This window comes from Sparus aurata, chromosome 22 (genome assembly GCF_900880675.1).
Source record: "Sparus aurata chromosome 22, fSpaAur1.1, whole genome shotgun sequence".
NCBI classification, from domain to species: domain Eukaryota; kingdom Metazoa; phylum Chordata; class Actinopteri; order Spariformes; family Sparidae; genus Sparus; species Sparus aurata.
In genome coordinates this window covers 9,953,999-9,965,726 of record NC_044208.1, presented here as the reverse complement: position 1 = coordinate 9,965,726, position 11,728 = coordinate 9,953,999, and the positions used below count along the sequence as shown (strand labels likewise).

At 38.6% G+C, this 11,728-nt stretch overlaps 1 pseudogene; it reads left to right on the top strand.

Annotated features, from left to right (window-relative positions):
* The first annotated feature begins 6,719 nt into the window (after positions 1 to 6,719).
* LOC115574585 (uncharacterized) lies at positions 6,720 to 7,762 on the top strand (annotated as a pseudogene).
* The last annotated feature ends 3,966 nt before the right edge of the window (positions 7,763 to 11,728 follow it).

The window sequence follows — 11,728 nt, the reverse complement described above, 5'->3', positions numbered from 1 at the left end:
AATAGCAGGAAGTTCTGACAAGTACTTTTAGTCTGGCTACCTAAGTTTGTCCTTCTGCTTATAGCAGCTGTAGTCACTTGGTTGTCAGTCATCTAAAATATACTCAAAATGGAAGCAGGAAGTCAAAGTAGAAATCATAATTTTACCAAAATACTTAACTTTGTTGCAGTAAAAACAAAACAAAGCTAAGGAGGACTATTTGAATTATAGCATTTTATATCTAAAGATCTCTGTGCTCTGTTTGACCTTTTCTCACATGTCGTTTTTCAGATTTTCACTCATCAGCATCTCTTACAGGGAGTCCTGACAGAGCTCAACACCTCACCTCTGACTCTTTCTCACTGAGCTGTGAGGGAAACTCTACTTCTTCAGCTCATCTTTACATCACATCATTTACACTTTAACTTCACCCACAGGAAGTGACTGAGCTCGGTACAAACACAAATAGTCTCATGAACAGAGGTGAGCATGCTCTTTCTCACTCTGGCTCTGGCTTTACAGGTTTTGTCATAGAGAATAAACATTTTCTAAAGACAGTGAGGTGATTTAGTTGTCTTTGATGTACACAGAAATGAAGAGAACAGTATCATTTTTTAAATCTGCTGCACCATGAGAAAAATATTAAGAACTGGTTATGAAACAGTTTCAGTTTAATAATGATGGTTCTATATGTCCTACATAAGCAAACAAGACCATCAGTGAGAAGGCTGGCTGTTTCTCAATAGTTATTAGTTATTCTGAATGCAGCACAACTCAAACTGTATCATGAATTAAATGTGTCTCTCATCATTCACTACTGTACATTTTCTTTGTGAAATAGGGTCCTATGAGGTCCACCAGAAGGGGCCTGACTTCACCTCTCTGTAATAAAGAGTCTAAATACTCAACACAATACTTCAGTAAGTTCTTTGTAATACATTTGCAAAAACATTCACAATCCTTTCTTTGCCTTGACATCATGTCATGATCATGACATCATACTGAGCGGAGATAAAACGGAATTTGATTGATATTAGCAGCAGGAAATGTATACAAAGTATGCTGCGGTCAACGCCACTGCAGTTGTTTTAGCTTTGTGTGAAAGGTCAGTAAGGACAGAGTCAGAACTGCACTCAGACAAGGAAGCAGATAAAAAACTCTGCTCTCACATTTATAAGAAATTCAACTCTCTTTTCTTTTTGCTGCATTTCTGCATTTATACAACGTAGGAAGTTTGATCAGAAACATAGTGACAGAGTGACAGTGTGGGCGCTGGATGTGAAGATGGGTCACACTCTGCTCGGTGTGCTCGGGTTATTCTGTGAGTACATCTGTGACTTTCTATGTGATTTTAAGCATTTATATCAGTGCAGTAGTTGTATAGGCAGGACCTTTGTTGCTGAGTTGTCTTGGTTCAGATTGGAGGCTTATGTTAAGATATTACTCAACCATTTACGTTTGCACTAGTTATTGCACACAGACCTGGACAATGCATGTCCAGTATATGATCTATGGTTTTATGTTTTTAGCTGAGGAATTACCTTTTTTGCTTATTTTACTCGGCCTCTATATATTGAAGAGTTTTTAAATGTGTTTCCCACCTCTGTAGCTCTGCAGCAGGATATCATCACAGAAATGTGTGATGCTGTTGATTGATCAACAATAGTTGCCACTGATGAAACTCCAGCTGGATTTTGTATTTGATTCTGGTCTAATGAAGTTTTCATCTTTATTTAGTGCTGAGTATACTCCTGTACGGACATACTGAAGGTGACTACTTATCTTTTCTATATTCCCTGATTATGTTTGTCCTGTATGTCACACACTGTATCACTCTTGATCACTTGTTTTTGCAGTAGTGTTTTTCCATATAAGTTTCATTTTACAATGAAATGACTGGATTAGTGCTCAGTTGTTAAGAGAAGCTACTTGGAAAGTGTAGCTCTGCATGAGACCACTGACTTCACACTGGAATAAGTTTAGTGAATGTAAAGCTACTTTAGTTTAGTTCATTGAAGCTCTGTAGAAAAAGCTGTTCAAACTGCTTCGTTGGAGAATATTAATTTAATACAAAATTTTAACAGAATATTACACAAAAAAATCCCCATAATGCCACTGAGTTAAGGTTTGTTGCAAAAAGAGTCCACTCGTTCACAGGTCATACATAAAGCATAAAACAAACAAACAACAAAACTAATTATTCATGGGGAAGTGCAGAATGTCAGTTTTGGTTTTCTGAATCAGAACGCATTTTTCTTCAGTGTAATATCAGTGTACAACATAATTAGGAGTGCAACTCTGTTTGGTGCAACAACAACAAAGATCACAGGATAAAGATTAAGACAATAAATAATATATGAAAATATAAAACATTTTTGTCCAACAGACAGACACTTGCCTTCCGAAACCAAACTAAAGTGTCTTAAGTAATCCTAAATCTTTGAAAACTACAAACCTCCAGGACAGTTTCAATGCTCTTTGGCAAACTATGTGTACATCTTTAAACTTTATTACCCTAAAGTCTCTATGTATGAGTAGAATCATCAAAATCCTATTTATTATTGATATAACATCACTGCTAAAAAACTCGTCAGATAAATCATACATTGTTTTGATTGATAAAACATCTCTCTACCTCTGTCACATTGGTGGTGATGCAATCCTGGAAATTCCTGCATTCACTTTGTTTGAGGGAGACTTGGTGACTCTGTGCTGTAAGCATCGTACTACAAGCAATACGATGACAGCTACCTTTTTCAAAGATGGAACAGCTGTTCACATGGACACAAAACATCAGTCGTACACAACAGGAGAAATGAGAATTTATCAAGTGTCAGTGTCAGATGAGGGCAGGTACAAGTGTAAAATTAATAATCGGGCAGAATCCATAGAAAGACTTCTAAAAGTGACAGGTTAGTAGCTGTAACACTCTGATGAACAACATATATTATTGTTTTAATTGAAACATATTTATCTTGATTTGAACAACTTTTCTCTGTTTTCTTGTGTTTTCTGTACTTTGCAGCAGTTTGTGATGTCAAAATTATTCAACAGATCACTTCATTGAAACAATAGGTGTTTTCATTAAGCAATTTAAAAATATAAACACAGTTTTGACTGCATTTCCATTAAAGTTATTTCCTTGTGTTATTGTTTTTCTAAACCAAACAGCAGGTAGACGTACGGTCACACTGACAGCAGACAGGACAGTCATACCACTGGGAGGCAGAGTGACACTGACATGTTCAGTGGAGGGTCCTGATGGCTTCAGATATCACTGAAGGTAAAATACACCTGCAGAGGATGGAGAAGTGAACCATATGTCGTCACACCTGATAGTAACGCAGTCTTCATTGAAGAAACTGGTGAGTTTAGTATTTTCTAATGGAATAAACAACCCACAGTCTTTATGTTCTTAACAATGCCCACAAAAAATGTTTAAATGTCCTTCATCTTGTCAAGAATGTTCTACTGGTTTGACCTTCAACTTGTTAACAGAAACAAAGATTTGAGGACACTTCCTTTATGCTGTTCAGTTTAATTTCTCAATATCTGGAATTGGAGATTGTTCATCTGGAAAAGCTTAGACAATACTGCTACTTATACTGTAGTTGTGAAGCAGAAGAAGTGGATGTTTTTATTTTAACCACATTTTAAGCAGACCAACTTTTAAATCTTTATGTTAAAAAGTGTTAGTGTTAGTTGTCAGATAAGCTGAATCAAACTTGAAATCAAACTTAAAATAAAAAATAAATTCACTCCGTTGAACTTTCCTTTGGTTTTTGGGATTTTTCCAAAAACAAGCAAGCAAAAAAAGAACAAAGGAAATCTGCACCTCTCTGTTGCTCTGGTAAAAAAAAGAAAAAAGAACCTTAGGCCCACCCAGATGCATCCTGGTCCTACACCTATCCTTCTGCCTATATAACCTCAGGTGCTGACAGTTTTACCTAAATTCCAAAATAAAACAAAGACAGAACATGAGTAGTGGTGCACCGCAGCCTCTTGTGGTCAAGATGAGTATTACAGAAAAACACATTTAAAAAACGAGCCTTTTTTTCCTCTTGAAAAAAGAAGTTTTCACTTGGTTTCAAAAGGAAATCTGTCCTGATTTTTTTTTAGTCTTACGCTCATGTGAACAAAGAAATACGAAAAAATAAAACAATTTTAGAACTTAAAAAGATGGGGCACAAGAAGAAAAATGTCTCACATTTTGTTTCCTTACTCTGAATTCTTGAACATGAACAGATCTAAACCAGGCTGTTGTGACTCTGCAACCAAACTGCACTGAAATATACAGAGGAGAGATGGAGGAGACACTGAGTGGGAGTATGAATGGAGAACAAACAGCTCAGAAAAACCTCTAAATCAGAATGAACACAGAATTACATCCGTCTCTGACTCCCACAGTGGAGACTACAGGTGTAAGGGCAGCAAGAAACATACGTAACATTCTTCAACAGATTGGAGTGATCCCATCAAACTGACAGTATCAGACAATAAGTCACATCACAATCCTTTCAAAGTACAGTTCATTAATCAATACATGTTTTAATTCTGAAAAATCATTTTCCAACAGAACTCCTCCTCACTGTGTCTCCATCATGGCTGAGTGCTGCAGCCTCAGTAACTCTGACCTGCAGTGTTACAGATCAGTCTGCAGGATGGAGGTTCTACTGGTACAAAACTGTTCCTGATCCATCAAACAACTACTACAGCTATGAGCTGCTACCTGGCAGCAGCAGTGGGACTGAACAGGATTCCTACATTGTTCATGGACAGATACACACAGCAGGATATGTGTGCAGAGCTGAAAGAGGAGATCCAGTGTTTTACTCTGATGACAGTAGACCTAAGTTTGTCTGGTCTGCAGGTCAGTCTGTTTCTGTTAAGAAACAGATGTTATATCAGCTCTGTTAATCTTCTTTCAAATTGATGATAAACATGCAGTATCTTGATAAAAAGTACATTAATTTACTATGTCTGTAGCGTCAAGCTAAACTTCAGGCTTGTTTCCTTCTGTCCTCACTCTTTAACTTGAAACACAGAAAGACAGATATGATGTCTTGTCTAAAACTCTGCACTGATTTGCAAAAAGTACTTAGTAAGTCTGGATACTTAAGCTCTTCTTACAGCAGCTGTATTCACTTGGTTGTCTATCATATAAAATGTACTCAAGATGGAAACAAGAGGTCGAAGTAGAAATCATAATTTTACCAAAATACTGAACTTTGTCGGAGTAAAAACTAAACAAAGCTAAGGACTATTTAAATTGCAGCATTTTAAATCTAAAGACCTCTGTGCTCTGTTTGACCTCTTATCACATGTTGTTTTTCAGATGTTCACTCATCAGTGTCTCTCACAGTGAGTCCTGACAGAGCTCAACACTTCACCTCTGACTCTGTCTCACTGAGCTGTGAGGGAAACTCTGCTGAGTGGAGAGTGAAGAGGTTATCAACTGAGGACAGATACCTGTCAGACTGCTCCTACTGGGGGACAATGACTGGATCCACATGCAAACTTAAAAGTAACTGGGCCAGTGAAGCAGTGTACTGGTGTGCGTCTGGATCAGGAGAGTTCAGCAATGCAGTCAACATCTCTGTACAGGGTATGATTTCATTACACTTTGTTTTTCTTTGACTTATTATTTCCATTATCCCGTTGTGTGTTGAGGAGTACAGTACACTGACAGGGGAAGAGTTTTGCTGGAGACCCTCTGCTTCATGATCTCTCCTGTAATTAGTTGTTTTCACTTAATACACATAGTTAAGTATTTAATTACACTGTGGTTTTAACCGTGTATAAACATAGTATATATATATATATCTGCTCCTCAGTTTTTAGGTCAGTGATCACCATTTAAAGTCCAGTGTGAAGGATTTAGTGACATTTAGCAGTGAATCTGCAGATTCAGACAACTGAAAGGGTTCTAGAACATTGAGACACACAAGGTGTAAGAAGATAAAACGTCAGATTTTATGATCACTGTTAAATCGATGAGAAAAGAAAAAAACCCAGTTTCAAGTTCCTCGACCAGCTGATCTCTGACTGAACCTGGTATTCTTTGACTGTTTTACAGATAAACATGTGATCCTGCTGAGCCCTGCCCGTCCTGTGACTGAGGGAGATTCAGTAATTCTTCACTGTGTTTTTAGAAAAGAAATAAATGTGTCCATTGTGTTTTTCTATCACAATGAGAAACTCATTCAAAATGACAGCAGACAGGAGTTTAAAATCTCTGCAGTGTCAAAGTCAGATGAAGGATTCTACAAGTGTCAACACTCAGGACAAGAGTCAGCACAGAGCTGGATGTCAGTTCATGGTGAGTAGGATTAAAACTATTATTCTGTTTTCTTCTGATTCTGTTGTCTGAGAAAGAAACTTGGAATACTTATCTGAGTTTGAAGCAGCCTTCATTTTAGATAACTTCTCCTGATAGATTCAGTAGAAAAGAATGTTTTCTCTGAGCTCTCATCCCTACACCTAACATGGTCCCCACCCCCTGCAACCTGAGATCCCTTTCTCCCTCCACCCTCTCCTGAACTGTTCTTCCCTCACTACCATCCATAGAACAATTCTCTCAAATGTCCACCATGGAAGCTTCCTCCACTCTGTTATCCTCCCTCTCCTCCTCTTTAGATGCTCTCTGTCCCCTCACCTCCCAACCAGCACACTCAGCCCCCCTTTACTAAGAAAGTGAGAAAGTAGACATCAGTTCCTCATTTACTCCTATACAGGAGTAAATGGATCTCAACAATTCTGACACCATCCAGAAAGCATCTCCCTTGACATTCACCTCTGATGGCCTTACCTGCTTCAGCCCTCTCTCCTCCCTTCTCCAAGACATCTTACACATCATCTTGCCATTCCTCACCACCCTGATCAACTCCTCCCTCACTTCAGGACTTACTCCAGCTCCTCTCAAGACAGCCACAGTAAAGCCACTCCTAAAGAAACCCACCAAAGACTCAGCTGACATCCGAAACCCCTCAAAACCCTGGAATGCGCAGTCTTCAACCGTCCTCCTATCCTTCACTATACGTTGCAACGCTTGGACAACTACACATCACTTCAAGCTCATCCTTCATCATTTTGAACCCCTCTTCATTCCGGGGAAAGACTGCCCTCGCATGGACCTGTCAGTCAATGTAGAGGACGTCAGAGTATCACCTTCATCGACTGCGAGAAACCCAGGCGTGGTCCTCGACAACATACTATCTTGCACCCCGAACATCACTGCTGTGGCCCGATCCTGCAGATTTACCCTCTACAACATCTGCAGGATCCGGTCTGTTCTCATAAAGCACGCAAAGCAACTCCTGGTCCAAGCGCTGGTCATCTCCTGTCTGGACTTTTGCAACTCGCTCTTGGCCGGACTCACATCCTCTGCAACTAAACTTTTGCAGTGTATTCAGAACGCTGCAGTGTGCCTCGTTTTCAACCTACCCAAATTCTACCATGTGACCCCCTCCTCTGTGACCTCCACTGGCTTCCTGTTGCAGCACACATCCGATTCAGAACAATGGTGCTGGCCTTCAAGGCCATCAGCGGAACTACACCCATCTACCTCCAAACACTGGTGATACCAGACACCCCAGTGCGAGCACTTCGCTCCACTACATCAGGTGGCCGGCTCATACCGCCATCGAATTCACAACTTTTCTCTGCTCTGGCTCCTCTGTGGTGGAAGGAACTCCTGACCAATGTCCGGAGAGCAGAGTCACTCACCATCTTCAGCAAAAGACTCAAGATTCATTTGTTCAGACTTCACCTCGACTCTGCATGACTACTTTTATGTTTCTGTATTTTTTTTTTGTGTTTCTGTCTTGACTATGGCTTGATGTGATACAACTGTCATGTTTATTAAAGCATGTGTACTGTGTTATTTATTACAGCAGCGTCCAGGCCTGAAAGCTCTTCTCTTCCTGTACTGTTGATTGTTGGGCTGATTTGTGGTATTGTTATTATTATTCTTCTGCTCCTTATGATCACTGTTAAATCAACGAGAAAAGTCAAAGAAAGAAACCCAGTACGTGTCTTTTCTCATCAGTCCACATCCACTCATTCTCAAGTTCCTCGACCAGCAGATCTCTGACTGAACCTTGTGTTCTTTGACTGTTTAACAGATAAACATGTGATCCTGCTGAGCCCTGCCCGTCCTGTGACTGAGGGAGATTCTGTCAGTCTGAGCTGTAAATTAAAAAGCCAAAGATTCACATCCACTGTTTTTTTTCTATCACAATGAGAAACTCATTCAAAATGACAGCAGACGGGAGTTTAAAATCTCTGCAGTGTCAAAGTCAGATGAAGGATTCTACAAGTGTCAACACTCAGGACAAGAGTCAGCACAGAGCTGGATGTCAGTTCAGGGTGAGTAGGATTAAAACTATTATTCTGTTTTCTTCATGTAAACTGTGTTTCTGAAAAATAAAAACTTTGTGTTTTTGTCTTGATGTGACACAACTGTCATGTTTATTAAAGCACATTTTAAATTTAGTTTTAGAAACATGCTATATAAGTTTATTTACTATGTGTTATTTATTACAGCAGTGTCCAGGCCTGAAAGCTCTTCACTTCCTGTACTGTTGATTGTTGGGCTGATTTGTGGAATTGTTCTTATTATTCTTCTGCTCCTGTTGTATCGCTACAGACCTTCCAAGGGTGAGACCTTCTTCTTCTATTATTAGATGTTTTGTGTTTACGTTGAATTGAAACACACAGACATATTCTGATCTGATGAGATAGAACAGCAGTACGACAATTACAATACAAAACCAAGTAACAACAAATCTTCACATTTTTCACAGATGCATGCTTCAATAGGTTGGTACAAAACTGTTTTATCACATTTCTAGCAGAACAGCAAGACATTCAAAGTTCATGTTCATGAAAGGTTTTGTATATGCTTCATGTTTTAGGCGGATCCAGTCTGAGAGCTCCAACACAGATCATGTGGTCAACCAGAATGAGGCTCAGTGCGATACGTAGGCGTCTCTTCTCCATGGTAAGCATGAAATAATGTTGATATATTCACACTTCTAATGGACACACATGAACTGAAGATCCCTTTTTTTTAGGTACCATTAAATTAAAAAGATGACTCTGACTGTGGCTTGTTTTCTGTGCTCTGTAGGTGATGTCTGTCTGTATGAATCAATCAGACACTCTGAAGACATAGAAAATGGTACAGTTATACCTTTTATTAACTTTAACATTATGTTAGAAATACAACCACTGCATAATTTAAGAGAACTGATTCAAAGTGATCGATATAAAATCCTGTAAATAAATATGTACATTTCAGTTGCAGGTGGATGCCAGGATGCCACATATTCTTCGGTTGGACTGGAAGAAGGTTGAGTCCTCTAAATGCAGGCAGTAAATAGAAATACCTTGACTGTAAAAAGTATTGATTTATTTTTTCTGTATGGATTTGTGTGATTGTCTTTACAGGGATGCAACCTACATCAGAGGTCAGATCAGTTTACTCTTATGTGAGGATCGGAGCTGCAGGGACGGTCAGTTACAACAGTTGTTTGTATGCACATCATAACACTGCAGGTAATTATGAGTGCACGTGCAGTTCAGTTAATGTCAGTCACCTACCACTAGGTGTCACCAGAGTTGGAAATTGACAAATGCTACACATACCCAATACCTTTCAGACTGTATTTCTAAGTTTGTCTGTATTTGTCGCCATTTTCTGTAGATTTCAATAAAAAAATATTTCCATATGGCAGATATGTCAAATAACTGAACTGATTATGTAAAATAAAATGAAGAAAGCTAAGTACATCTTGGCTGAGGTGTTTGTGTGGTGATCAAAGCTAATTCTGAAGTATTATGATTTCCATTTAAACATCAGACACTGCTGTATTGTCATGAAATAAACACAAGGGGATCCCAAATTTCCTTCATTTTTATTTCTACCTGTCAATCCATCTATTCATCCATCAAGCTGCATGGTGCTGAAGTGCCAGAATAACATGCCAGAAAGCATCCTTAAGCTGTATCTTTGTTTTCTGTGGTTTTCTTCCAGGTCTGTAAGGAGAGAGAAGAGGAGGAAGAGGACACTGGTTGACAGCATTTCATTAGACTACGGTAGAAAAATATGAGACATGCTCAGTATTCTGTACAGTTTATTTGTTTACAGATTATGTAAAATAATGGCTTGATATGAATTTTAAAACTGTCTGCACTTCATCATTAGTTTTCATTTTTAAAGTTTTTACAGGAACTATTGAATGTGAGTTTGATTCAATATGTCTGAGCTTGTGTAGCAGGGTACCAGCTTTAAAGTCAGCATCTTTGTTAAGTGTTAGATCCAGGAGAGACTTCAACACTTTTATGTAAAATAATGGCTTCATATGGATTTTATCATTGGCTTTTGTTTTTGTTAAGTTTTTTGCAGGAAACATTGATTGCAAGTTTGATACAATATGTTTGAGTTTGTCAGCATCTTTTTTAAGTGTTAAATCCAGGATAGATGTCAAGGCTTATTTTGTTAAAAGGAGTTATCTGCGATCAAACAACATCTCCTACTGCATGTACAGTATGTATGTTTTTTCATTTTTAAGTTAACTGAGAGGTACTGTAATTATTTCTTTTTCCTCACAGTGGTATTATATTATATTTATTGTATTTTAAAAATCTTTTAAAACTTTTATGCATCAATGAACAGTTTGTTTTCCAGCAGTAAGCTGTCAGTTGTGTTTTTAATTCCTTTTTTGACTGCACAGCCAAACTGCCGCAGAGATCCAAACATCCTGGTGGTTCAGATTTGGAAAATGTATGTAAATTGTACACATGTACACTGTGTACCTTCAGTAAGAGGGGAGGATCACAGCATTACATACGTGTTGACTTCAACATACAACTTTTCAACCCATAACATTGTTATGATGTAGTGAGTTAAGTTTGTAGTCAGCACTACATCGGACAGTTTGTTACAGACCAGAGATCTACGACAGTGTTGATGCACTCAGAAACTGTTGGGGGGCACCAAACAATATATTGTTCATGAAGAACTTGTTTGCTGCTTTCACAGCACCATCCCTGTCGTTGTAAATGTACCTCGGACGCAAGAGTACAAATTTTGATAAAACATTGCGGTGTGCTGAGGCAGAGTAGTGCAGAACAATTTTTATCTCATATGAAACAAAAAGAGATTTGTTTTGAGTTTTAAATGTGACTACATTCAGTGATAAATCAAGGAGAGGAACATTTACATTTTTCAGATCATTGTTCATTGACAATAATAGTAAGTCCTGACAGACTGAGCTGTACAGGGAGTCTTCTTCTTCTTAAAGGATGGTAACACAGTGTAGCAGCTTGAGTTTACCAGGTAGCAAATATAAGGACATGTGGTTTAAGTTAATACAGAGACAGGTCAATGAAACGTCTTCAACTTTATTTAAAATCAACATGATCAGGCTGATGAGTAAGTCAGTCACTGTGCGGTTGAATTAAAAGCCTTTTCCACAGATCACCACAGGGGGCGCCAAACCGCACTTACTGACACCGACACAATCCATGAGCTCCTTTTTCCCTCTGAGACGAGGACGGCTGTAGTTAAGTCCCAGGAGGCCAAGTCAAGGTTACCTGTGAGCCTCATTCTAAAAAAGGTTGGAGTACTCTCTAAGTAATAATAATCTGATTTTAAACGTTTCATGTTCTTTGACTATTGCAGCTGAACATGTCACCCTGCTTTACTCAACTCAACTTCTAACACAGGAGCAAAAAAAAAAAAACA